The 13,977-nt window shown below is 43.5% G+C and overlaps 1 protein-coding gene across 1 annotated transcript in view; it reads left to right on the top strand.

Annotated features, from left to right (window-relative positions):
- Positions 1 to 13,977, top strand: part of GPC3 (glypican 3) — a 463,318-nt gene that overhangs the window by 448,374 nt on the left and 967 nt on the right. The window lies entirely within an intron of this gene.

Below are 13,977 nucleotides of genomic sequence, written 5' to 3'. Positions count from 1 at the left end.
GTTAGTTTCAGGTGAATGGCAAACGCATTCATATACACACATATATGCATACATACTCTTTTTCAGATATTTTGCCATTATGGTTTATTTTTGTTGTTGTTGTTCAGCCGCTAAGTCCTGTCCCATACTCTTGCAACTATATGGACTGCAGCACACCAGACTCCTCTTGTCCTTTACTATCTCCAAGATTTTGCTCAAATTCATATCTGTTGAGTCAGTGATGCTGTGGGGTACAAGATACTCTTTTCTTCCTCTGGATCCTGAATGATACCGTTATGTGGCTGTACTGAGCGAGGTGTCTACCACCTGCAAATTACTGATAATTGTTTCCTGTTGATAGGGAAAACTTTCCATGGAAACAATTCCTAAGATGCTTGTTCTGTCTTCTCTATAAACAGCATCCTCTTATGGCCATCCCATACCATATATGCACGTTTCATAGTGTGTGAATTACTCAGTTGTGTCCAACTCTTTGCAACCCCATGGACTGTAGCCGGTTAGGCTCCTCTGTCCGTGGAATTTTCCAGGCAAGAATACTAGAGTGAGTTGCCATTTTCTTTTCCAGGGATCTTCCCGACCCAGGGCCAGGGATCAAACCTGGATCATCTGCATTGCAGGCAGATTCTTTACCGTCTGAGCCACCAGGGAGGCCCATGCACATTTCATATTGCCTGACAAATACTCACGTTATTTCTGAGACTTAGCCTCTATCTTAATAAGTGGGACAGATTTTGTGCGGGGGTTTCTCCCTACCCTAGGCAGGCCAGTAGTTACTCCCTTAAATTTATGTCTTGGTTGATAACTCTTTGGCAAACTTAAAGCTCTGGTCACTAAGCTACTCATGGTCTCCAAAAGACACTGATCCCTTTCTTTGAAAGAGAGAATCCAAAGCAGTCTCTTTAGATTCCTCTCTAGACAGTGTCTGTGTCAAAGGGAGGAATGCAAAGGTCACTTGAACCCTGTCCCTTCACCCTTTATCCCTGCCATGAGACCTAGAAAGACCTGAATGAAATCCTAGAATCTCAGGTTTGGAAGGGTCATCAGAAGCTATTTACCTTCACCCCCTCATTCTATGTTTGAATCCCTTCACCAGCCTTTCTACCAAATGGCTGTCCAGATTCTCATGGACCACCTCCAGAGATGGATCTCAGTGCCTAGGGGCAGCCTACGCAATTGTCAGATTGCAGTAATTAAAGAAAGTTCTTTATCTCTTTTGAGTTCAAATCATTTTCCCCTTAGAAGGATGACAAGGCTGTGAAACAGAAGTACTAAAATGGCATGGCTGTGAAGCAAGTAGAATCTGAGATGAGAAAGAGAAGGGAAGGAGCAACAGTGGTATGCGTGGTGCAGGGGGTGGAGCAGAGGCAGATAAGTAGGTCAGTGGAGGTGGCGGTGGGGGGTGGGGCAATGAAGGAGACTGAGCTGAGAGGCAGGACTGTGCCGAGGGTAAACAGGAAGGCCATGGGTATGTTGATGGAAGATTAAGGAGATACTAGAACCTCTTCTAAAACAAATGGAACCCAGGTTAGAGGTTTAAATCAAAGTGCAGAGGAACAGAAAAGCATCTTTAACATTCGGAATCCATCAGAGGATTCCAACCTTGCCCTTTGCCTAAGGATATGGAAAAGATCACTGTAGAGACAGGAGAGAATGTTTAGTAAAGCAACAACTAGACAGAAGAGAAGGGATAATTGGACAGAGGAAATGAGTTTAAAGAGCAATGGAAAGAGAAAAAGAAGTGAATAGAGAAATGGAAAGGGGGGAATGAAAACACAGAACTTTTAGGTTAAGGAATTGTATTTATTCTCATGCCAGCACATAATTGTATTTTCCTGGCAGCCATTCCACAGACCTCTGCAAGGGGAAGGGGTGCCGGCACATGTGACTATAGGGACTGAGGTCTTACTGCTCTGTGCTTTTACAGCCAAGCAAAGGACTTCATTCATGAAGCTGTATTTTGATGTTGCAGGGACAGGCACTGAAATGTCAATCACCAGAAAACAGCTCCTCATTTGGGAATTGGTGGTGATGGAAAGGGCAGGGTATGCTCCAGCGGTGGGTAGATTCTGGGGCGAGGGCAAGGGTCAAAGGTATGGGAAGCCAATCACAACGGTTCCAAGTGAGAAAGAAATGGAACCTGCTCACCAGCAATCCTGTTTCCCACCTAGTGTGGCACCCAGAATGCTGGCATGTGTCCCTTGCTTACATAGTAAGGCATCGAGTTTCAGACAGTGAAAGGGAGTAAGAAGCAAATCGTGTAGATTCCGTCCACACTCAGTACAGTGAACTGATGCTGTGGGTAATGAGAACTGGCTATTGAAAGGGCAGTTTTGGTATCTAAAGGTCAGGGTTTGAACGCTGCCATGTGCTTCCTGGGCCACCCACACCGTTGGCCCTGCCTTTGTGTTATGTTCATCATTGCTCAGTGGGACTCCTTCCGCTAAGGAAATCTTCAGTTGATAAAGATAGACTCCTCAGGAAGGGTATCTACTAAGGAGGTAGCCCTTCACCTTCATATTCTCAGTAGACTGGGGTTACGTGTTCATTTGTGTGGCCATTGAGTCACGCATTCATTCAGTTTTTCACTGTCTCTACTAGCTCAGTACCAGGTGGGAGCTAAAGAGAGAAGTAAGACTCATTTCTTCCTTTGATGGGGCTCCAAGTCTAGCTGAGTGACTGACTCTACTATGTATGCTGCAGATTGAAATTCGTGCTATGATAGAAGTACAATCCAATTAATAATCAGAGAGAGAAGTGATTCATCTGGACTGGGGTGATAAGGGAAAGAAAGCTTCCTGGAAGAAGTGCCATGTAAGTTGAAGCCTGAGAGAGAGGGAAAAAAAGAGATGCCATCCCAAGTTGAGGGAACAGCATGAAGAAAGACACGGGAAGCTCAAAGCACTTGCCACTCTCAGAAAATAATAAACGGGGTGGTACGACCACAGTCTATGGTACTTGGGGAAATATATGGGCAGTTGAAACTGGAAAGCAAGACAAGATGAGTTCAAGAAGCTCATGAATGCCCATGCTAAGGAACTAGGACTTTACCCACATGCAGTAGGGAGCCATCATCGGATTTTGAGAAGAGAGAAATGTGATTCAACAGGTGATTGGGGAAAAGGGTATTTGTCTTTTTTCTACTGTCACAGAATAGAACATATTCTTTCTTCCCGGACAGCAGCGGGCCATTGGAGAGCAATGGGCATCTTGTCTGCTAGGGCACTGAGGACTGTGGCAGGAGGAGAGAAAACGGGGAGAGAAGCTGAGGAGAAGAGGAGAAATGGTCACTGCCCAAAGACTGAGGAGGGGGGACTTCCCTGGCAGTCCAGTGGTTAAGTCTCCATGCTCCCACTGCAGGGGGTCATGGGTTCCATCCCTGGTCACCAAGTTAAGATCCCACATGCCAAGCAGCTCAGCCAAAAACCCCCACACAGGCACAGGAAGTGGCACCTTTGTGAACGGTGGTGTACTGACAGTCCAGACCCAAAGATGGGAAGGGAGGAGGGAGCCAGGATGACAATGTGTTCTTCCAAGTAAATTGACAGTAAAATAAACTCAGTTCCCCAAATCCCATTAATGATGAGGGGGGCATTTCACAACTGGAGAGTTTTTGGGGAACAGCTTCAGATAAAACAACTAAGCGAGGCTTTTCATCTTTCATTTATGAGGACACCTGCCTCCTGTTGATTTCTGGCCTGTAATGTTCCTACACCCAGGCTGAGTGTTTTCAGGGACTTGAGCCATTTTGACCTATTGGCTATTATTCTAGTAACTTTCCTTTGCTGTTGGATATTGTAAGCAGTTTAGTTCTCAGGTACATTTTTTGTAAGATCCACCATGGCTGATTAAAAACGGAAGAGTACCAGATTTGGGGTTTTCCCATTCCAGCCTGTCTAAAGCCCTATGTCAACTACTATCAAAGAGTTTTTTATTAAGCATCTTGGAGCGCAGGTTCCAAGGGACTATAAGGGCACTCCCTCACTCCTAACCGCCCCCTCAGCGATTTGATTTGGCTACAAAAAGTGACATTTTGTATCTTCCTTCTACATCTTCAAAGCCCAATGATGCATACCTCTGTAGCTGCATCATGTTTGAAATTTATATTATAAACAGAGCTCTGTGAATCTAAACCATTAAGTTTTTTAAAGTAATGAGGACAGAGTGTATTTATTCCTTCATTGATGTTTTTAAAAAATGCATTTTCAGCTTAGCATTTGTGTGACTCACAAAAGTAAATGTAAGTTTCCTGCGGTTGTATATAAATTTCTCTTAAAATAGCCTCAGATTAAAATTCTTGACAAAAAATGCCCTCTTCCTTCACTCCCAATTGAGGAGCCATATTTGCAATTCTAGGGTAGTGCTTAAATATCCATTTAAATTTTTTTGGACAACTTGAATTTCGAAGCATACCTTTTGGGGGTGGGTGTTTTGGTATCAGGTATATTCACACACTCACTCCTCTCTAAAGTAAAATGCCAGAGGAACGCTGCATTCACACTCCCCTTAGGAACTAGGATGTACCCGTAAATGCCATTATCTTTTGGCTTCTATAGTTTTTTAATCACGGTGAAATATATATCACAAAACACTTGTCTTTTTAACCATTAAGTATACAATTCACAGGCATTATTTACACTTGTAATGTGTGCGACCATTACCACTATTGCCAAAATTTGCCTATTCTGCCTAGTTATATTTCTAGAAATGGAATCATGTATTATGTGGTATTTAGTGGCTGGCTTCTTTCAGTTAGTGTAGGTTTTAAGGTTCATATAATCTTGGAGCAGGCAGCAGTACTTCATCCCTTTCTATGGCTGAATAATATTCCATCGTATGGGTAGACCATGTTTTCTTTATCCATTAATCGACGGGTAGACATTTGGGTTTCTTCCACCTCCTGGATGCTGTGAATAATCTGCTGTAAACATTGGTACAGGTATTAATGCATCAGGGATAACAAGAATATAGCATTTCCAAGACCATCTGGAGTTGGAACTCTGGAGACACCTCCTAATGAAGCTTGCTTGTGCAGGCGTTTGCTGATAGCTCTGCCACAAGACACACAATACACAGCTCTGACGACAGTGCTTCATCTCACTCGCTCCCCAAAGGCTAATCAGCATTGAGTGAATCCACATCGGCTCCCTCTCTCTTCTCAATTCGGTACTATCTGGTTTTGGCCCAACCTGATCGAAAGTTCTCTCAAAAATCTTCCATTACCTTCTTGTTGACACTTTGAGTAGCTTCTTCTCAGTCCTTACTTTCCTTGACCTTTCTATAATACTGTGCTTCCCCTCCTCTCTTTAAAGTGTTCTCTTCACTTGCCTTCTTGAAGCCTGTTTTCTTCATCTTCTCCCCTGGCCCTGGCTGAATCATGTCTCTGTCACCAGCTTCTCATATTCCAATGAGTCTCAGGCCATTACTTCCCATGGGAAGGAAAGGCTTTGAGGAACTGTGATTCCTGTGGAGCCCTTAGGCAGCCTCAGATGAGAAGGGTCTGAATCTCTGACAGTAATAGTTATGACACTCCCGTGGAAGGTGGTGATCATTCTCAGGCTGGTGGAGGAAAGCCAGCACCCACACCACCCATCCACACTGTCAGTTTCCAGGATGAAGTTGTTCTGTTTTGGGGAATATGACTTGACCCATGATGTACCTAAACAAGTATAGCATTGGCCCACATCATCATAAGATTCTACAGCAAAATGACAGTTTCCAAACGTATTACATGATGTTCTTCTTTGTTCCTTTCTCAGTGGCTGGACACAAAAGTGAGGCATAGTTAGTGGCCAAATCCCCTGGACGCCATCTTGTATTAGACACTAAGCTTTCTGAGCCCCATTTAAGGGCAATTACTGTGGCATCCCTCTCCCGACTAGGAAGTTATCGCAAAATGACTTTAAGTCATTAATCAGGAATATGTGGTCAGAATAGCCCAGCTTTGATAGTATACACAGCCTGGGTGACCCAAGTATCCCATGGTGCTCTTAAAACCATTATACAGCAGTGAAGAGTGGGAGTGAACACCTGATTCTGAGGATCTGGGACATAACCTGGAGGTCCTAGTAAACGGGAAATACTTTATGAAATCTTAACTGAGTTTGCAAATAACACCCTTTTGCTCCATCATACAGCCTTGTGTGTCCCAGTATAAAATAGTGTGCTTTTCCCTCTAAATCCCTGGGAAGAAGCATGCCATGGCCTCATGTCCCCACAGCCCACTGCAGCATACACCCAGCCCAGACTGAGAAACAGAGCCTAGAGGAAGAGAGGCCATGCCTCTACTAGTGGTAAAGTCCACTGTATTCTTTCAGCATCCTAGCAGTGTACCTAAGGGTATTTGTAGGCTGGAATTAGCTGTAGGAAATGAAGTGGGCATCTCATTGCCCGGCCCTCTGCCAGGAGCGGTGACTGGATTGTTCCCAGAATTTGCAGTCACGTAGTTGGGGAAATTGGCAGCTCACTTATTTGTCACGAAGGCACGTTGTGAAATGGACCCTAAAAGGAGTCCCATTAGACCAATTAAAACCAGAGGCCTCAAGTGTGCCATTTCCCTCGTCTGATCTATGAAGAAGAAAATCTCCGACTCACTCCCGGAGACCTGAGGTTCATTAACAAAGTCATTTTCCTCTGCTTTCAAGTCTTAAGTAGTCATTTCACACCTGAAAGTTCACAAAGGTGGTGGTGGGGGGGGCGTTGATGTGGCAGGAAGGAAGGTTGTATTGAGGGGAGGACAAGGAAAACCAAGATCAATTAGGGGTTCAGAAGCCAACGGCCCAAAGGCTTCTCTGGGAAGGGGCAGCAGAGTGTGCAATAGTACAATTTCTAGTGATTTTCCCCATTTCAGCCTCGGGGGCCTACCAAGCAGTGCACGCTGGTTTCACATACTCATGTCCCAGGGCCCAACCATACACGGCAGATACAAAACACGGGGAGAACAGTGTTGCTCTGTTGCCATATTAGGGCCTGGATTGAAGCCTTCTGCTGGTGAAGGCTTGGTAAGGAAGACACCCCCTGTTCAGCTCAGCAGCAGCATTTGCTCCCCTGGCATTGCAATGACAGCTCCTCTCTCGGGCTGCCCCTGTGAAGTCCGCCAGCTGGGGTGGGTGAGGCCCCTCTAGCAGTGCCTTGCCCTGCTTGATGCCCATGCCACCAGAGGGTGAGCGTTTGAATCTTCTTATATGTTCAAGACCCCAGTGGCTCTGTAAGGGCCCAAAGGCTTGTCTCACTGGCTGACGGATTTTCCTTGGTTGCCTGTGCATGCCTTCTTGATGTACCTCAGCAACTTCTCCCCCAGGGCTTGGTGTTTACGGCCTTTAGGAGCCGTCAGGGTTTAAAGAAAATAAAAACAGTCCAGCATGGATTTATTTCTTGCCAGGGTCTCTTATCCGCCATTAAACCAGCTTAAGAAGAAAGAGGATTCAGAATTTGGTCGCTGGTGAACATGACTAGGAAGGCTCACACCCCAGGAAAAGCAACTGACTGCAGCTTACAGGTGCTCTGGTGGGGCAGCCATCTTGGCTGCTGTGGGTAGAGGAATGATGGCGGCCTGAGCAGACTGTGCTCCTCATTGGGCCCCAAGAGCCTTGGAATCAGAGAGAAATAAAACTAGAAGGAAATTTAGAGCTCATCCAGTCCAGTACCTTGATTTAGCAAAATGGGGTGACTGAGGCCCAGGAGAGGTGACTTGCCAAAAGTGAAATAGTAACTCAGTGACTGAGCCAGGCCTGGAACCCAGGGCTCCAGACTCCCAGGATGGAGGCATCTTCCTTAACTCCCCTAGGAGATTCTGAATAACTAAGAATGGGGTTGTTGGTAGTATTGTTGAGTTGTTTCTGACTCTTTGTGACCCCATGGACTGCAGTATGCCAGGCTTCCCTGTCCATCACCAACTCCCAGAGCTTGCTCAAAGTCATGTCCATTGAGTCGGTGATGCCATCCAACCATCTCATCTTCTGTTGTCCCCTTCTCCTCCTTTCAATCTTTCCCAGCATCAGGGTCTTTTCCAATGAGTCAGCTCTTCACATCAGATGGCCAAAGTATTGGAGCTTCAGCTTTAGCATCAGTCCTTCCAATAAATATTCAGGGCTGTACCCCAGAGTAAGTGCTTCTTCCAATGCAGAAAACTTTTTCCACACAAAGCTCAGGCCTAAATGACTGATGATAATTTAAAGGGATTATCTAATCTGCAACACAAAGGACATAAGAGCAAAATGAGAGTCAGGGCTGAGTCTGTAATTAGTACAGACTGTTGGGTCTAACCCTCTGGGTGTAGTTAAACTGATGACAAATAGAAACTGATTTTTGAATTTAGCATGAAAATCTCCTTGCTGGCCCAAAAGGTTCTCGCTGACATTCAACTGCAAGACAGAAACAATTTATGTACATTTTACACTATGTACCTAACCAAACATCACTGATCAACATAAAAATATGAGTGATTTAAGAGTATGGTTTGTGGTGATCCCCATAATGCATCTGGCATGTAGCAAAATGAGATGGTCTTGGTTTGGTGTAGATTTAGCTTCTTCGTAGGTTTTTGAATTTTTTTTTTTTTTTTTTCATATTTGCTACTGGCAGATCCCCAGATACTGTTCCCACAGGCTTCTTGTTTTTCCCAAGACAAGATGTCTGACAAGTCTCTCCCACCCACTTAGGGCTGTCCTCCAAACTGTTAACAATGATCTTTCTGAAAAACACAAAACAGATTGTGCGGATTCCTTCCTTAGAAACCTGCAGTGGCTCCCTATTGCCCACAGAATAAAGTTTTATCTTTCTAATCTGTCAAGATCTGGCCTTTATTTTCTTGTCCTTCCTGCCTTACCTTTTATCATCCAGCAAGCAACACGTGCACAAACACACCCCCCACAACAACGAGTGCTCAACATTGCTTCCCTCCATAGAGGCCGCTGGCGCGCACTGAGCGTGCCCTCTCGGCAGTCTCGGGTGTTGATGATTCGACTCCAGCGGAACCCTCTGCCTGAAATGGGTAACCGTCTCACTCAGCCCTGCCACAGTCCACCCATGCTTCATGGCACAGTTATAACCCAATTGTCCAAAGGAGCCTTCCAGCAAGCTTTTTATTTGAAATTTCTCTCCCTTCTTTGTTTTTAAAATTTATATTTTGGCCATGCTGGGTCTTCATTGCAGCACACAGGCTTTCTAGAAACCGTGGCATATTGGATCTTAGTTTCTTGACCCGAGGTCAAACCTGCACGCCCGGCATTGGAAGGCAGATTTCTTTTTCGGCGAGGGGTGGGGGGGGGCAGTATAATTGCTTTACAATGTTGTGTTAGTTTCTGCTGTACAACAATGTGAATTACACATCCACTTCCTTTTGAACATCTTACCCCCTAGATCATCACAGAGCACCAGGTTTCCCACTAGCTATCTATTTTATACATGGCAGTCAGTGTTACTCTCTCAATATGTCCCACCCTCCCCTTCTCCACCCCAAGTCTACATGTCTGTTCTCTCTGTCTGCATCTCCATTCCTGCCCTGCAAATAGGTTCATTGGTACCATTTTTCTAGATTTCACATATTGCATTAATATATGATATTTTTCTCTTTCTGACTTACTTCATTCTGTATGACAGACTCTAGGACCATCCACATCAGTACAAATGGCCCAGTTTCATTCCTTTTTATGGCTGAGTAATACTTCATTGTATATATGTACCATATCTTCTTTATCCACTCATCTGTCAATGGACATCTAGGTTGGGAAGGCTGATTCTTAACCACTAGACAAGGGAAGTCCCTTCTCTCCTTTCTAACCCCCTGGTGTTTCATTTTTGCCTTTATCTGAACCCTTTCCACTTTCTGTCAAGTGTCTTGTTGGTTTGTCTATTTGTCTGTAATCCCACCATAGTGTGGATTCCTCAAGGCAAACATTAAGTAAGTCTTTCTCCAATCTTCTAGCTCAATGCTTGGGACATAGTAGGCTGTCATTAAGTTTGTTGAATTAAATTGGATTGTATTTCCCCTGTCCAGGAATGTCCATGCCTATCTTAACCAAATCTCTATTTCCTCTGTGTCCCATAGTGCTTCCTTGTCATGCTAAGCTGTCCTCTTCATCTCTGTTCTTCATGATGGTGGCCCAGGCTCAGAATGAGTCTTTGCTGGGACCCCCATCAGTATCAGCCACGGGAGCCTGGCTATAGGACTGAGTGATAAAGCTTTGCTGCTGCTGGGTGGGAAGTCTCAGGAAACCCATAGCCACAGCGTAGGAAGCACAGGAAGGTATTATTCTGAATATTCCTAGGATCACTTGGAGGTAAGAGACTTGGCCCAGATTTGTGCCAGGTGTGTGTCTGATGGCCTTGGCCATCATTGCTGATTGCTTCAGGAAAATAGAGCTGATGTAAAAACCACTTGGGGTCCCAAAACCTAAAACTCTTCAGTAGTTCACAAAGCTTCAGAAGGCTACTTAATCAACTGTGATCAGTTGTATGCGGAAACGTTGATTTCTCTCATGTGATTTTTCCTATTGATGTATAGTTGATTTACAATGTTCTGTTTCTGCTGTAGCAAAGTGATTCAGTTATACACATAGATAATTTTTAAATATTTTCCATTATGGTTCATCACCAGATACTGACTACAGTGCCCTGTGCTGTATAGTAGGACCTTGTTGTTTATCCATTTTATATTTAGTAGTTTGTATCTGCTAATCCCAAACTCCCATCCTTCCCCTGCCCGTCCTCCTCCTCGACAACCACAAGTCTGTTCCCTGCGTCTGTGAGTCTGTCTGTTTCATAGATAAGTTCATTTGTGTCATATTTTAGACTCCACAAGTAAGTGACGTCATAAGGTATGTGTATTTCTTTCTGACTTCACTTAGTATGATAATCTCGAGATCCATCCATATTGCTACCAATGGCATTACTTCGTTCTTTTTTATGGTTGAGCGATATTCCATATATGTGTGTGTATATATACACACAGCAGATCTTTATTCATTCATCTGTGGATGAACATTTAAGTTCCTTCCATATCTTGGCAATTGTAAATCATGATGCTGTGAACACTGAGGTACATGTATCTTTTTGAATTATAGTTTTGTTCAGATATACACGCAGGAGTGGGATTGACGGATCATATGTCAATCTATTGACATATGATCTAAAAAACTCTATTTTTAGTTTCCTGGGATACCCTCCATGATGTTTTCCGTAATGGCTGCACCAGCTTACATTGCCCCCAACAGTGTAGGAGGCCCTGTTCTCCACATCCTCTCCAGCATTTGTTATTTGTAGGGTTTCTAATGATAGCCGTTTTGACTGGTGTGAGGTGATATCTCATTGTGGTTTTGATTTGCATTTTCCTAATAATTAGTGATGTTGAGCATCTTTTTATTGCCTGTTGGCCACCTGTATGTCTTCTCTGGAGAAATGTCGATTTAGATCTTAGGCCCATAAGACCTAAGTTGGGTTGTTGGGGGTTTTGTTATTGTTGCATTGTATGAACTGTTTGTTTTGGAAATTAAGCCGTTGTTGGTCACATCATTTACAAATATTTTCTTCCAGTCTGTAAGTTGTCTTTTTGCTTCATTTATTTCATCTGGTTTTTAGTTCTCATTGGCAGGATATTTTCACTAATTGAGGTTTTGGTTTGTTTGTTTGTTTTTCAAGAAGGAACCCATTACTACTTAATCACTGCAGTATATTTGGTGTATAAAATTTGCAATTCGTGTATGGTATAGCTCCATGTGAGGTTCAGAGTTAGCCGTGTGTTCAAAGAACACTTCTGCCACTTACCAGCTGTGTAAATATGGGCAAAAAAGTAACCTGAGCTTGAGCTTCCTCATCAGTAAAATGGGAATTATAATACCTATTTTATAACATTGCTGAGAGGGTTCAGTTACATGAGATCATGTATATAAAAGGTACTTAGCACAGTGCCTGGCACACAATGAGGACTCGATAATTGGTAGTCATTTTTATAATTTCAAAACATAGATCCTAGATATAGACATAACAAAAGATGTATTGGGTGGTACAAAGATGAGAAACTGCTGGATTTAACATAATTCCTGGGTGTACCATAACTGCTATAGTAGACAAAAGTGTGTAGTGTTCATGGATTATTTGAAGAGCAAGATAAATAGTAGGGGAACCGAGTGTTCACAGTAGTAGATGTTGTTTGTTTAATCCTGATGTTGGGCAAGGGGAATATCCGGAAAAGGAATTTTAAAGCACTGCTGAGAAGGCTCTCATTCAGGTCAGTCCTAAAAATACTCCTCTTCATTTAAGTTGAGAAGTTGCCGTGAAACTCAAGGCTGGGCTTTCAGCAGACCCAGCCACATGTGTTCTCAAGGCTGGTGAAATCTGATCAGGCCCTAAGCCTGCACTGTCCTTGCCGACTGACAGCTGACCTCCGCCTGCTCTGTGTGCCCTGCACCATTCACCTTGCAGAGACAGAGGTCTGATTTCCAAGCAAAGCATTGCTCTTTGTTTTTTTCTCTTTGATTTTCTTTGTATCTAGTTATTTTGGGGGGAGAAGGAATGGAGATTAGTCTGCTGATTTGCTTTTCCCTCAGTAAGAGGGTTCGCGGGAAATTTTGATTTGAATTATTAACAATGAAGAAGAAACACTTTCTCAGCTTCAGAAGAGCACAATGTGGTCAGATTCCTATATATTGGAAGTTAGGACATCATTTCTTTGTACAGCAATGAAAAATAATTATAGTTCATAACAAAATAGAAAAATTATTTGTATTGAATATGATAAGCAAAGGACTCAATGAAATATGCATTCAGATTAATAGGAAAAAATCAATACCAATTAGATAAGAAGGCAAAGAATATGAACTGTCCTTCATTGAGAAATACAATTAGTGAATGACAAAAAAACCCTTCATCTATACTAATAATTGCACATGTGTGCTCAGTCGTGTCCAACTCTTTGTGATCCTATGACTGCACCCCACCAGGCTCCTCTGTCCATGGGATTCTCCAGGCAAGAATACGGGAGTGTTCCTCCTCCTCCAGGGGATCATCCCAGTCCAGGGGATGAACCCGCATCTGCGTCTGCTGCATCGGCAGGCAGATTCTTTACCACTGTGCCACCTGGGAAGCTCATACTAGTAATCAGATACATGCAAATTAGAGAAACTGTAAGGTAGCACCTTATACAGACTGCAGTATCTTTCTTTATTGAGACATAGTAAATTTGGTTCCCTCATCATTGCTAGTGGCATTATAAACTGCAATAGCCCTTTGGAAAGTAGCACTGCGGACTGTGTAATCAGACCCTTTGGCTTTGATCACCTTGACTTTGCTGTCTGCTCTCAGCAATGCCAGCCTGTTAACAGCAGCCCTGGTCTTAGGCCCTGCTCTGCACACATCCTGGACCAGCTGAGTCCCCACACCTTCTTCCTGTGACTTATTGCATGTTTCATCCGCTGTAAGAGGAGCTCTTCCTTCCTCTTCCTTCCTTCCTTCTGCAGAATCCCAGTCATTTCCTCTCTGCCTGTTGCTAAGCATCTCCATGTCCCCAAGAGATCTTTCTGGCTCCATTGGCCACAGGACAGTTGGCTGCTGAAGTTGCTCACATCACATCACCTTCACAAGATATTGAAATAGAAACACTGGTGACCAAGTCTAGAAAAGCCAAAAGAAAAGATTTGCACTCTAAATCTGGAAAAGCAAATCTAAAAGAAACTGAGCCTTGGGCCAACCATCTTTAATTTCCTGATACACCACTATCAACTTAGATTTGCCTTCTGGGGGACTTTTGAGTTAGGCCAACCCCAGTACCCCAGTTTCTTTACTGAATCATAAAGATATCTCATAAATGGTAGGCAAAGAAGGACTGTTACCCATAGGCCTCTTAGTCTTAATTTACTTGATATCAACTTAAATCCTAAGCATATCATGTGTGTGTGTGTTGCCAGGCAGCAGTAAAAAGACCATATAGATAAAAGAAGAAATATTTCAGAAAAATAAAACAACTTTCAGTAGCAAACTACCCTA

The sequence above is a fragment of the Bos indicus genome, chromosome X, assembly GCF_029378745.1.
Source record: "Bos indicus isolate NIAB-ARS_2022 breed Sahiwal x Tharparkar chromosome X, NIAB-ARS_B.indTharparkar_mat_pri_1.0, whole genome shotgun sequence".
In the NCBI taxonomy this organism is placed as follows: Eukaryota; Metazoa; Chordata; class Mammalia; order Artiodactyla; family Bovidae; genus Bos; species Bos indicus.
This window is presented reverse-complemented; position numbering and strand designations above follow the sequence as displayed.